The sequence below is a fragment of the Lates calcarifer genome, linkage group LG16_LG22, assembly GCF_001640805.2.
Source record: "Lates calcarifer isolate ASB-BC8 linkage group LG16_LG22, TLL_Latcal_v3, whole genome shotgun sequence".
Lineage (NCBI taxonomy): Eukaryota > Metazoa > Chordata > Actinopteri > Centropomidae > Lates > Lates calcarifer.
Window position 1 is genome coordinate 5416758 of NC_066848.1, and position 11437 is coordinate 5428194.

An 11437-nucleotide genomic window follows, 5' to 3' on the forward strand; every position below is an offset into this window, starting at 1 on the left:
CCTCCTCAGGAATCCTGGAAGTGATATATTTAAATGACTGGTGCAGCACCAGGAGAGTAAAAGGGTAAACATGAGCTGCGATAGCCAACATGGCAGACAGGAGTAACACCTACAGAAACCATCGTCGGGAGAAACTCTATGTACGGCACAGTATACACCCACGCTGTCTGACTGACAAGTAGCCTGACAGGTTTTGACAGGCATCGTACAAAAATGCCACAACAATAACATCTAAACCGAGCACGTCACCAAAGTAAATAAAAACATCATTGATAAAGAATTAAAAGATGTTACCAAAAGAGGTGTCTACATCTCAGAAGTTTAGTAGAAATAAGCAAGTCTAAATCCACACTAGATACAAATTTTTGACAGCAGGCCTATGTACTGTCAAAAATGAAATAAACAAGCCTAAATCCTCACAGCAAGAAGGTTCTGGGTTCGATCCCTGGTTCGAGCCTGGGGCTTTTCTGTGTGGAGTTTGCATGTTCTCCCTGTGCCTGCGTGGGTTCTCTCAAAAAATCAACATACTTAACCAATGTTTCTGTAAGGCTGCACTTTCAGAGAGCGCAGCTTTAATGTTGTATTCTCAGTGTGTCGTTTAAACCATAATTACGAGCAGTCAGATAGGGAAACCGTCATGTCAGCCTCCAACTTGTGATTCCTAGTCACAGATATTCAGGATTTATGACACCAATATCTCCCACCTGGTGAGAAGAACTACAGACATGGCCACAAACTGTTGGTGGAATACCTGCAAATGTTCCACCGCTGGCAGTCAAACCCAATATAAACACTCACAATCAATTCTGCTAATATCATATGAACTACACTCTTTGTATCTGGTTTCCCTTGGTCACAAACTAATACAAGTATATAAACACAGCTAATAGCTAATTTAGACTGTTTATCTGGTGTGGACTGTTTATCTGGTGTGGCATGATATTAGCATTAGGGATAACCACCCCAGAACAATGCGTGAACACTCCTCAGAATAAAGTGCATTTTCCTGTTCTTGTCACTCTACTGACATTGCTTGAATGCAACTTACAAGCACATTTCCTAATGACAATCTTAACATGTTTACCTTAACATGTGCTTCTTACAGTAAATCTGCTCCCCCAGTCCGCATGCCGAAGTATCCTTGGGCAAGATAATGAAACCCTAAATCGCCCCCAATGCATGTGTGCATGTGTGTGTGAATGGGTGAATGTGTCATATAGTGTGAAGCGCTTTGAGTGGTTGATATGACTAGAAAAGTGTCATATATAAGTACAGTCCATTTACCATGTGAAATAGCTAACACACTAAGCATTAGTGTGGCATAATAGCATGCTAACATTTGCACATTTACAAGTACAGCTGACACCCATGAGAATGTAATCATCTAGTTTTGTAGCTATTTAGTCATAATCAGCAAATTAAAATTTTGACCTGATGATGGAACTTATTACTATTCATCTTGAGGGTACAGGATCATTAAAAATGAACAACACCTAATTGCAATCTTCATCTACAATAAACTCATTTGTGTTAGTGTATGTGCATTAACATTAATAAAACAAAAACTAAATAGAAATAAAATATAAAGTAACAAAATATGCCCACTATAAAAGCATAGGTATAAACACTTGATGCAGTCAAAACAGTGCCAGACCTAAAGTGAAAAATCAAGAGATATCCAGCACTATGGGGAGGCTGTCAAACCTGAAGAGATCAGCTGTCAGGTCACCAAAGACCGTGAGGCAATTTACAAAGACTGTTGCTCTCTCCCAACTTTCCATGCTACAGCGGGTAACCAGGCAAGTCAAACTCCCTGTTGGCTGGAAAACAAGTTCCTGATCTCAACAATTTCATTTTTTGACACAACTTGATCTTTGTTGTCCTTAAACCTTTCAGGAAATAATCCAGGTGTACTCTTCAGCTCCCATAACTGTTACAACACAACAATACCCAGGTGCAATAAATTCAATTTTAAAGGTTCGATTTCATTTGCTTGTTTTACATTTAAAGCTCTGCCCTACAATTGTTTCTCTCAGTTATTCAGGAGGAAATAATGAACACCTCATATGAAATTCTACTCTGCACCAACATCCTCATTTATGAAATATGGATTCCTTTCCTAATCCAGTAATCATAAACTAGAGCTGCTGTGTTGCTGAATCTCACATCTTAATCATCAAGGCCTGATGTTGAATATATCTGAACAATCCACTTTGTTTTACAGCATCACAACCAAGTCAATTGGTTCCAAATCATAAAGTCCTTCGATGCAAGGAATGATATAGTCCTTTTGGCTTCCAGTGATTGGATTTAGCAGTCCTTGACTCTGCATTTTATTGGTCTCTGGCACTGATCTACAGAGTGATCAATAGCTAGAAAAAGACTGACCTTGCTGGAATCGTCCACCTTGGGGTCACGTGCGTGAGGATGGAGGAGCTGATGTGTTGCTCCCTTGGTTGAAGGTTTAACAGCATTAACCCAAATGCAAATTGATGTGAAGTGGTTGGTTTAAAGTCAGCCAACTAGTGAGCCACAGGAAAACAAATCCTGTATCCTGTATGTTATTATCCTTTTACACAAACTTGCAGAGGAACAAAATCAAATCTAAAATAATTACAGTACATAAAACTATGACTTTGTTCCAAGGAAGTTTAATAAACCCACTGGAGGCATGTGAGGGTTCCTTTATGTGAACTGAAATTTTTATCTTGATCTCACAAAGCCACTCTAGTGGGGCAGAGATTTGAAACCATCTGTCTCTTGCAGTAAAAAAATATTTTCATTAACGCAAGAGAGTAGCTGGTTATTATCTTTATAAAAGCAAATCTGCCTAGATAAAATGGGAACAAAAGTAAAGAGTGAAGGTATGTTGCTGAAGTGAAAAGCAGGTCTTTTGATTTGTAATGATAATGAACTTCAGAGTTTAAGGTAAACTTGACTTATTCTCTTAATATTCATCTTCATCACATGGTGAGCAGCTCAAGCCTAACATCTGTACGGCTGTTCTGATATGAAACAAATCTGTTAGCATGGATCATTGATAATGCATGAGTGTAGCTAAGTACAGCCATTTACCATTCGTAAATTATTTAAGAAACAGTTAAATAAATGAGTGAATATGTTGTAAAAAATAAATCATTTGTAATTAAGAGTTAAAGTCAATAGTCTAGCTTGCAGCCCCAGGCTGTGGTCCTCAGTAGAGAACAACAGTTTTGGGTGGATGCTGTACTCTGATCCTCACCGGTTTCTTTAAAAAATGAAGTGTGTGGAGGTTTTATCAGGACTCAGCTTGTCAGGGTCAGCTCTGCATTAGAAGGCTTTAATCTAACTTTACCTCAAAGCATGGTTGACACAACTTGGATGTTTAGAGTCATGAACTAAAGTATTAGTCAGAAAGTTTTGCTGAAAGTTGTCAGATAGATTTCATGTTGCAGCCCTAAACAATTGAATGGATTGTCCAAATGACATCAGCACATGAAGCAAATATGAACCCAACAAAGACTTTTCACTACATATGCAAATAAAGGTAATATGATATCTATTTAATCAGAAATGTTTCCTTTTTTATCTGAGTATTTTGACATATAATCTTGCCTTAGCAAGGCATTTTAGCTTCCTTTCATAATATCTTCAATTGGTTTCCGCGTTCACCACAAAAAAAACCCCTGCAGGCTTTGCTGCCTTGCATTATGCAAATTAGCTTAAACCAATCATAATGAGTCGTATGACATAAATGTACATGCGTGGCGTTGGCTTGTCTCATGGAAATTACGTGCACCCTCACACTGAGGGTTTTAACTTGGTTTACTTGAAGGAAGTACTAGGCTATCGTCAGCTATTACAGCCTGTCTTTTGCTTGCAGCTAGTGTGGGCATTCTGCAAATATGCCAAAGAATCTAAGGAGACTTAAGATGAAAAAGGCAAACATAGTGTGCTATGGCAGCATGAAGGGAAATAACCTTTTTGCAGAGCCATCAGAAACAGCTCTGAAGCTGATGGGACACATAGAGTCTCCTCTGGACCAACCTTATTCCAGACCTGGACAGGTGCCTGGCGTGCACTATGCTATAAACATATAAATTTTTTTGTCAGGCAAGCAAGGCCAGGATCAGACATTTTTGGCAACCATTTTGTGATGAGTCATCGCTACCACAGGACTCCAGTATAGAGATATAAAAAATCTTAAGCACCTCACAAGAAAGGACGTTTGAGTAAAATTCCTTGATAAACTCTGAGGTGCTACACCTCTCATAAAATGTTACTCCAGGGGGCTTTAAAGCTGCATCTAAAGAGGCAATTCTGCCTTTGACACTGTATTATAGCATAGAGGAGCAACATCCCACACATGGCAGTGTTCATAAAAAAGTCAACATTATTGTGGATTTTTAGGTTTTTAGGAGTTCTTTCTCAGAGTACAAGCAGTACAAGCAGATGATAGTGATACAAACAGAATTATTAGCCAGCAAGATAAGGTAGTTTACACAAAATATTTAGCATCACACTTCAAAAATCAAAACCATCACGACAGGGATGACTTGACAGAAGAATGATCCAACCCACATGTCAAACACATTATCACGTGCTGACTTCAGTGAATTACTTTAAAAGACACTTCCAGCATGATTTAATGCACTCTACTTGCATCCCATTCCTGTTCCTGTATTTTATATAATTACTGTGAACTGTTTTCAAGTGCTTTGATTACATCATGATCTGTTTGTTATTCTTCCCTCTTCTTTCACTACATGAGCCACATAATCTGGAAAAACACTACTTAAATACTGCAAGAAAAGGACACAATCTGCACTGTACTGTTTAATTTAAACTGACTACTACTGGCAGAAGCATCTGGTTTTGTCTTTTGGCTTGTCTAGTATGCATAGGTATATGTGGCATAAACATTTTTTCTTTATTGCATGGGTTTCAATGAGAGCCTGTGACATAGGGTAAATCTATAAACTTGTTTCACATTACAGATTTACTTGGACCCAAGTACAAAAATCACATCCCATGTGTAATTTCTGATTCTAGGAACTTGATATTCACTTTCTCTGATCAATAGAAAACAAGAAAATCTATCACCAGAACAGGCATACTAAATGAACTGGCCAGAGACTTGACATGAACTTGGAGGCTATCTCCAATACTCAGTTACCTCTGGAACAAGAAGGTAAAGTGTATATAGTCTGCTTGGCAGGTGAGGCAAATTACTAGGCCTCAGCACCCTGGACAGCAGTGGTGGCAAAAAACACAGCATGTTTAAGACACTGGTATGTCTAAATGGCTAGGGAGGATCTATAGATATGCATAACAGACTTTAATCCGGTAGCGGATGTTTCTGCATCACTGTGGGCCCTAACTTGCAGTGTGAGGCTCAAATTACACAATAGACACTCAATAGTCACTGATAGGTTGCAACAAACTCTTCAGAGGAGAACAGCAGCATTCACTGTATTAGTAATGTAGCATTGCTGTGTGCCAAAAAAAAGAAAGAAAAGAAAAAAGGAGCAGGTGTGTTCGAGGGATAGACCACATCTGGTGTTTGCAAGGCATTTACTGTACAGTACTGTCTAGTGTGGTGTGATCTTCTGCTGTTCACTGTATAAGAAGTGTGAACCTTTTTGATTTCTGTAAGCCTATTTATACATGTTTTTCCTGGCTTTTCCATTGAGGAAAGTGTAATGTGTGTAATGTGTAACATACATATAACTGGTATTCAGCTGAATGCATAAGAAGCAAAGTTCCCATCAATGGAAAAGAAATGTACATTTCGGCCACAGGGCATGGCATAAACTTGCTCCTTTCGTCTATAGAGTCTCGACATCTGTGAAAAGGTCATTATCTCAGTAAATGTGCCTCTTAGAGTAAATCATAACACTAGTTTATCCAACCCCCAGGATTTGTATAGAGGATTTGGCCTTGCTACATAAGCAAGAAAAGGTGACTGTTAGATCGGACTACAAATAAATAAACTGAAAATAGAGATACAGCAAGTGGAGAAGAAAATCGAAGAAGAATTAACCTGAAGACAATGACTACTATCACACATGAAATAACTCTGACTATCAAGGAACACCATAAAGACTTGAAGGCACACAAACTGAAGAAATTTGACAGATACTAAGGACTACTAAAATGGCACTGTTTCTACCCTGCAAGGCAAGATGAAATTCCACTCTTGAACAGAGACCACAGAGTTTTGAGCGGATCACAGTGACTCTGATACCTTGCACAAAAAGGAAATCTCCACCTCTAACAACTCCCATTAAAAACAAGAGACGGGAGACAAGAGGTAGTTGATAACTGTTGGGCCACAACTGCAGCAAGAACATGCAGTGATACACTGCAGACCCCATGATTTCCTTTATCAACAAAATCTTTCTTATTTCAAAAAAATCAGCGCATGCATATCATGAAGCATGTAAAATTGATGCTGAAAGGATGAAAATGTAAGACCGAGTGCATGATACCGTAGATCAGGCTGTAGATTACATATTATAATGGCGGCAGCTCACTGAAATTTCTACACTGCCTGGTAAATCAAACCCAATACATTCTCACTCCCACAGTGTGTTCAAACCACATGCTGTGTAGTTGTTTGGAAAAACGGGTCATTGCCTTGATCATGAAAGCCTGTACATGCCGTAATAGACCGTGATATATTAAACTCACTTTAACAGCTTTCAAGTCATCATCTGCATTTCGGTGACGTTCATCTCAAAGCAAGCTCTATCCTCTTATTCATTACAGTAATCTACATCCTAGTCTTCTGGACTGGGCACAGAAAAGGTTCATTAAATCGCATTTTCGCATATTGGATCACATTTCTTTCGTAACTGGCTGAGCAGAGAAAAGGAAAAACATGACCTGATTAGCAAGTGTGATACTTATAACTTACAAAACATGTGAAGAAAGAGACAGATGAATTGGAAAATGTAATTTCAACAGCTTCCTGGAAGATTATTACACCTGAATATTTGATAGCCTCTCATCTTTGTATCCGACATATATATCCATTTTTAAAGCACGTTTCTTCAGCCATGAATAGACATTAATCACAACCCTCCTACTTTTATGATAACATGATAAAAATAGACTAAGCTCATTGGTTACTGCTGATGGGTGCTTTCCTCTTTAAATGGATAGTTTATATTTTTAAATAGCTTACCACATTCTGCACAGTAATCCAAAGCTGTTACCTGCCTGTTCATGAGTCTACTCTGTTGAAGTGGATTAGAGCACCTGCTTGTGCAGTGGCTGTGCAGCAGCATCAAAGTGTTCCTCCAGCAGTATTCGTGTCCCTCCTGGTCTTTATTCAAACAAAATATATTGTAAATCAGCTGACTTTTGCAGACATGTCATCAGACATGACTGAACTGTGGATGTATGTGTCCACCTTCACTGACAGACAAAGCACCTGCACTGTATCTACCACACAGACATTTGTCCCTCTGTGATCCTTTGGGTATATTTGTTGATTTGCTGCACAAAGGGAATGTAGTATTGATCTGCCAGGCTGTCTCGCTTTCTACAGCTAAGACTGAAATGATGGTTTACTGACTGAGAGCCTCGCATGCTGCACCTTTCTTAAAGCTGGGATCTGTAAAGTTTAAATTCTTACTATATCCAGCAGGAGTATTGTAAAACAAACAGGCTGATTTAAATGAATGGCAATCATCCGTACAACCCTCTATGAGTCTGCTGTCCTTTCATATTTTCTTAAATCTAGTATAGATACAGCCCTGACTCATTTTACAATATGAAGTGCCTGAAGGGATGAGCAAGCTAAGCATTGCTGCTCAATGCCCCATCGCCACAAAGGGGCCCTAAAACAACCAAATACGAATTTGGAGTCTTTGTTCATTCTGATACAATTTCAGTCATTTAATAAGAAAGAAATGTAACTTGGCTGATTTAATTTATTGTCATTCACTCTCAGTGATTTTTTTTTTTTGTAGTATTGTGTTATCTACATTTATACATTCAACACAACATTTTATATCACATCTAGAGTTGGGGGTCTACTACTGAGTTTACTACAGTTGTGGAAGAGGAATGAAATTACAATTAAAACAATGCAAAAATACTAAGTCCTGCATTCAAACTCCTACACAAGTAAAATTACAAATATTGCATCAATATATAGTGATGCATCAACATGCAAGCAGCATTTTTCTACTTCTTTTACAGTTAGAATTATGTACTTCAGTTTATAAGACTAGAATGTAGTGGAGAGAAGTATGAAGTAGCATAAAACAGAAATACTTGAGTAGTTAAGACATACTTAAATGTAGTTACGTTCCTTCTCTAGTACATATTTACTGAAACAGCAATAAAAAAATCTATTGCAGCTTAGAGGGAATCTAGATATTGCTTCTATCTGAAACTCATTTTCTCATCCACAATTACCTGCCAGCACTGGCACATTATCAGGACTCTAGGTATTCAGCATTGGAGACTATTTAAAGGTACTGGTGCCTCAACTGCACATCAAAAAATTGCTGAAGAGAGAAAGTATCAGCTCAGCAACAAATAATTCAGTATTTCTTATTTCAAAAACTGCATCTCTCCTATTCATCCTTACTTTTTCCACTGTTCAATGACACTTTTACCTTTACATTCTCTTGTTCGCACATCACTCAAGTCAGCCCTTTATTTCTTATACAACACACCTGTTTTAATACAGTTATCTTTTTAAAGCTCATCTAAGCAGGTCCAAAAGGAGCTGAGTTTGGGTCCAATATACACAAACACAACACTACTGAATTCAGCTAACAGCAACTTTAGTTAGCTTATAAGCAACAAAACACTGCAACTTGCATCACATTTACAGGAATATGAAAAAACTGGGCCATTTAAACTAAATAAATGGTTCTTATGTGAGATTTTCCTTAAAGTTTCAAGTAACTTCAGTAAGTCAGTGTCTGATTGGTCACATTTGCTTCAGCTCAGATCAGATGACTTTACATCGGGTATTGTGATCGGACACATCTCTATAAGGAAGAAAACATGTTAATGCAAGGTGTAAATGTGTAAATGCATTGAGATCAGAATGTGTCAAGCTCTGCCTGTCCACCTCTGGAGGTAGTAAATTAAAATGAAACCATTTCAGCTGAGACATTATCTGGATAAGCAATAAAGCACATATTTAACTTTTTTCTGTGGAAAAACAGTACCTGTTTCATCAATTGATTTTCTCTCCCAGTGACATGGTGAATACTACTGTGAAAGGTACATTTTAAGAACCAAATGCGTTTCCCATGAGACACTCGATAATCACAAACCACAGTGAGATGCTATGACAGGGCTTCACACGAAAACAACTGTGTTGCTAACACACAACTGTTTTGACTTAATTCCAACTGTTTGTCACCTTTTGTGCAGCTCAATGTAGCCACGCCGTGCAGCAACTTCTTGCTTAATATGGCGTCTCTGCACCACGGACAGTTCAGAAAGCTTGAAGAAACGGACTGCAAAACTTGTGTTAATCTTAGTAATGGGTTGGAATAGGTGAAACAAAAAGTTTTGATCAAATTATCACAACTGTAGTATCTAACAACAGAAATGAAACATTAGTTAAAACTAGAATAAATAATTCAGTTTGTCTAAATTTTAATTTGTTAAACTTCGCTCGTTTCTGTTTTGAACCGGTCGTTCATCTGTGTTGCATTTAATATCATTTTTATACGTGTATTATTTAAACTCACACACACCTACCACTGCCACACTATTACACATGCACTTACCTGCACTTTTATGCTCTTACATACCAGTATCTATACCATTGTCCATACTGTATAGCATATTCATATTTATACAGCTGTCTTTGACCTATAGTGTATGTACCTATTCATATCCAGCTGTTTATTGTGTATACTGTATAATGTAAACTACTAGCATCACTCAGTTTTACACCTGCACTGCATATTTCACACTAGTGCAATTGCCTACTGAGGCTGCTGCACATGCTGTATATAGCTTAGTGTATACATTTCACTCCATTTATACTATTAGTGTTTATACTGTATATATCTTGCATATTCATGTATTTATTCATATGTCTATGTACATATGCACATTATTCTTCTAGTAAACTGCATTTCGTTGTCTCGGTACTTGTGCTCTGTGCAATGACAATAAAGTTGAATCTAATCTAATCTCATTTAAGGTATTTCAGAACAAAGTAGAACCATATTTAGCCCAATACCCTGATCACAGATATTAATAAGTAGGTGAACAGACTGCCGGAGGCTTTTTGTTACACCTCACCACAATTCTCTTGTGGTGACACTCATTAGTATAACAATTGCATATTTAAGCAGCCAGCCTTGCACAGGGCGATTATACATGCTTAACACATTATATTTTTAAGGTAAATATGTGCTCTGCTCTCATGTCTTTTAATTGCTTAAGTACCTTAAGCAGCACACCTGGCCTACAGTATTCATATTGGAGAATAAAGGAGCCCTTCAAGGCACTTAGCAATCCAGAAGACAAAAGACAGAACACTCAGGCTATTAAAGACAGAACAACCTAACAAAAGACAGATGAAAGTGTAGAATACCTCAGCAGGGACATGCACTTTGTGCCAAGCTTAACCATTAGCCCAGACATTAACTTTGATGCCATCAAGAAGATTTTGATGGGCTACACCTCCTAAATGGATTCTGTCCACAGGAAAAAGAGTGAGACAGATAAAAAGAATTATCTTGATATGACATGATAAAATATTCACCACTGTAACACAGCTCCCTTCTTATCTCCAAGAGCCTGGCTTTTCTGGGCTCCAGACTTGGCGTCAAAGCGTTCATCCACGTTCCCGAACAATCTTGTATTAAGCACTTCTTAGGAACCCTTGGGCTCAAATCCAGGTCCCCCAATAAACCTGTCAGAAACTTTTCCCTTGAAGCTGCAGTGGGATTTCCTCACTGTCTCGTAAGTGCTATGCGTCCTTGAGTATTTCTTTGTGAAGTAGGAAAACATAGTATTTGTAACATCATGCAAGAGCAGGCACATTTGTTTGCTCAAACTATTTTAAGATTGAAAATTTTAAGAGAGTACCTGATTTTAAAAAAAGGACATGAGAAAGACTTTTTTCTTGCCAAATACAACCAGGGGAATTACTTTGTTTCATTACTTCCTCTCAGATTCTACAAACCCAAAAATTTCACTTTGGTTGAACTATATGCAGGTAAACAGAGAAGAAACCTAAACTAAATTAAAAAAACAGAAAATTTCTAAAGAACACGATCACATTTTATCTGCTGACGACTGCCTTGAACATAAGCATGCATACTGTGTGTGGAGGATGTTGTGTTTGCAGAACTCATGGATTGATTCAATCCATTCTTGGAATTTTCTGCCAACATGCTGCTGTGATTTATAAATATCATTTCAGGATGTGGAGTCGCTTTTCTATTTCACACTGTCTTTTCAG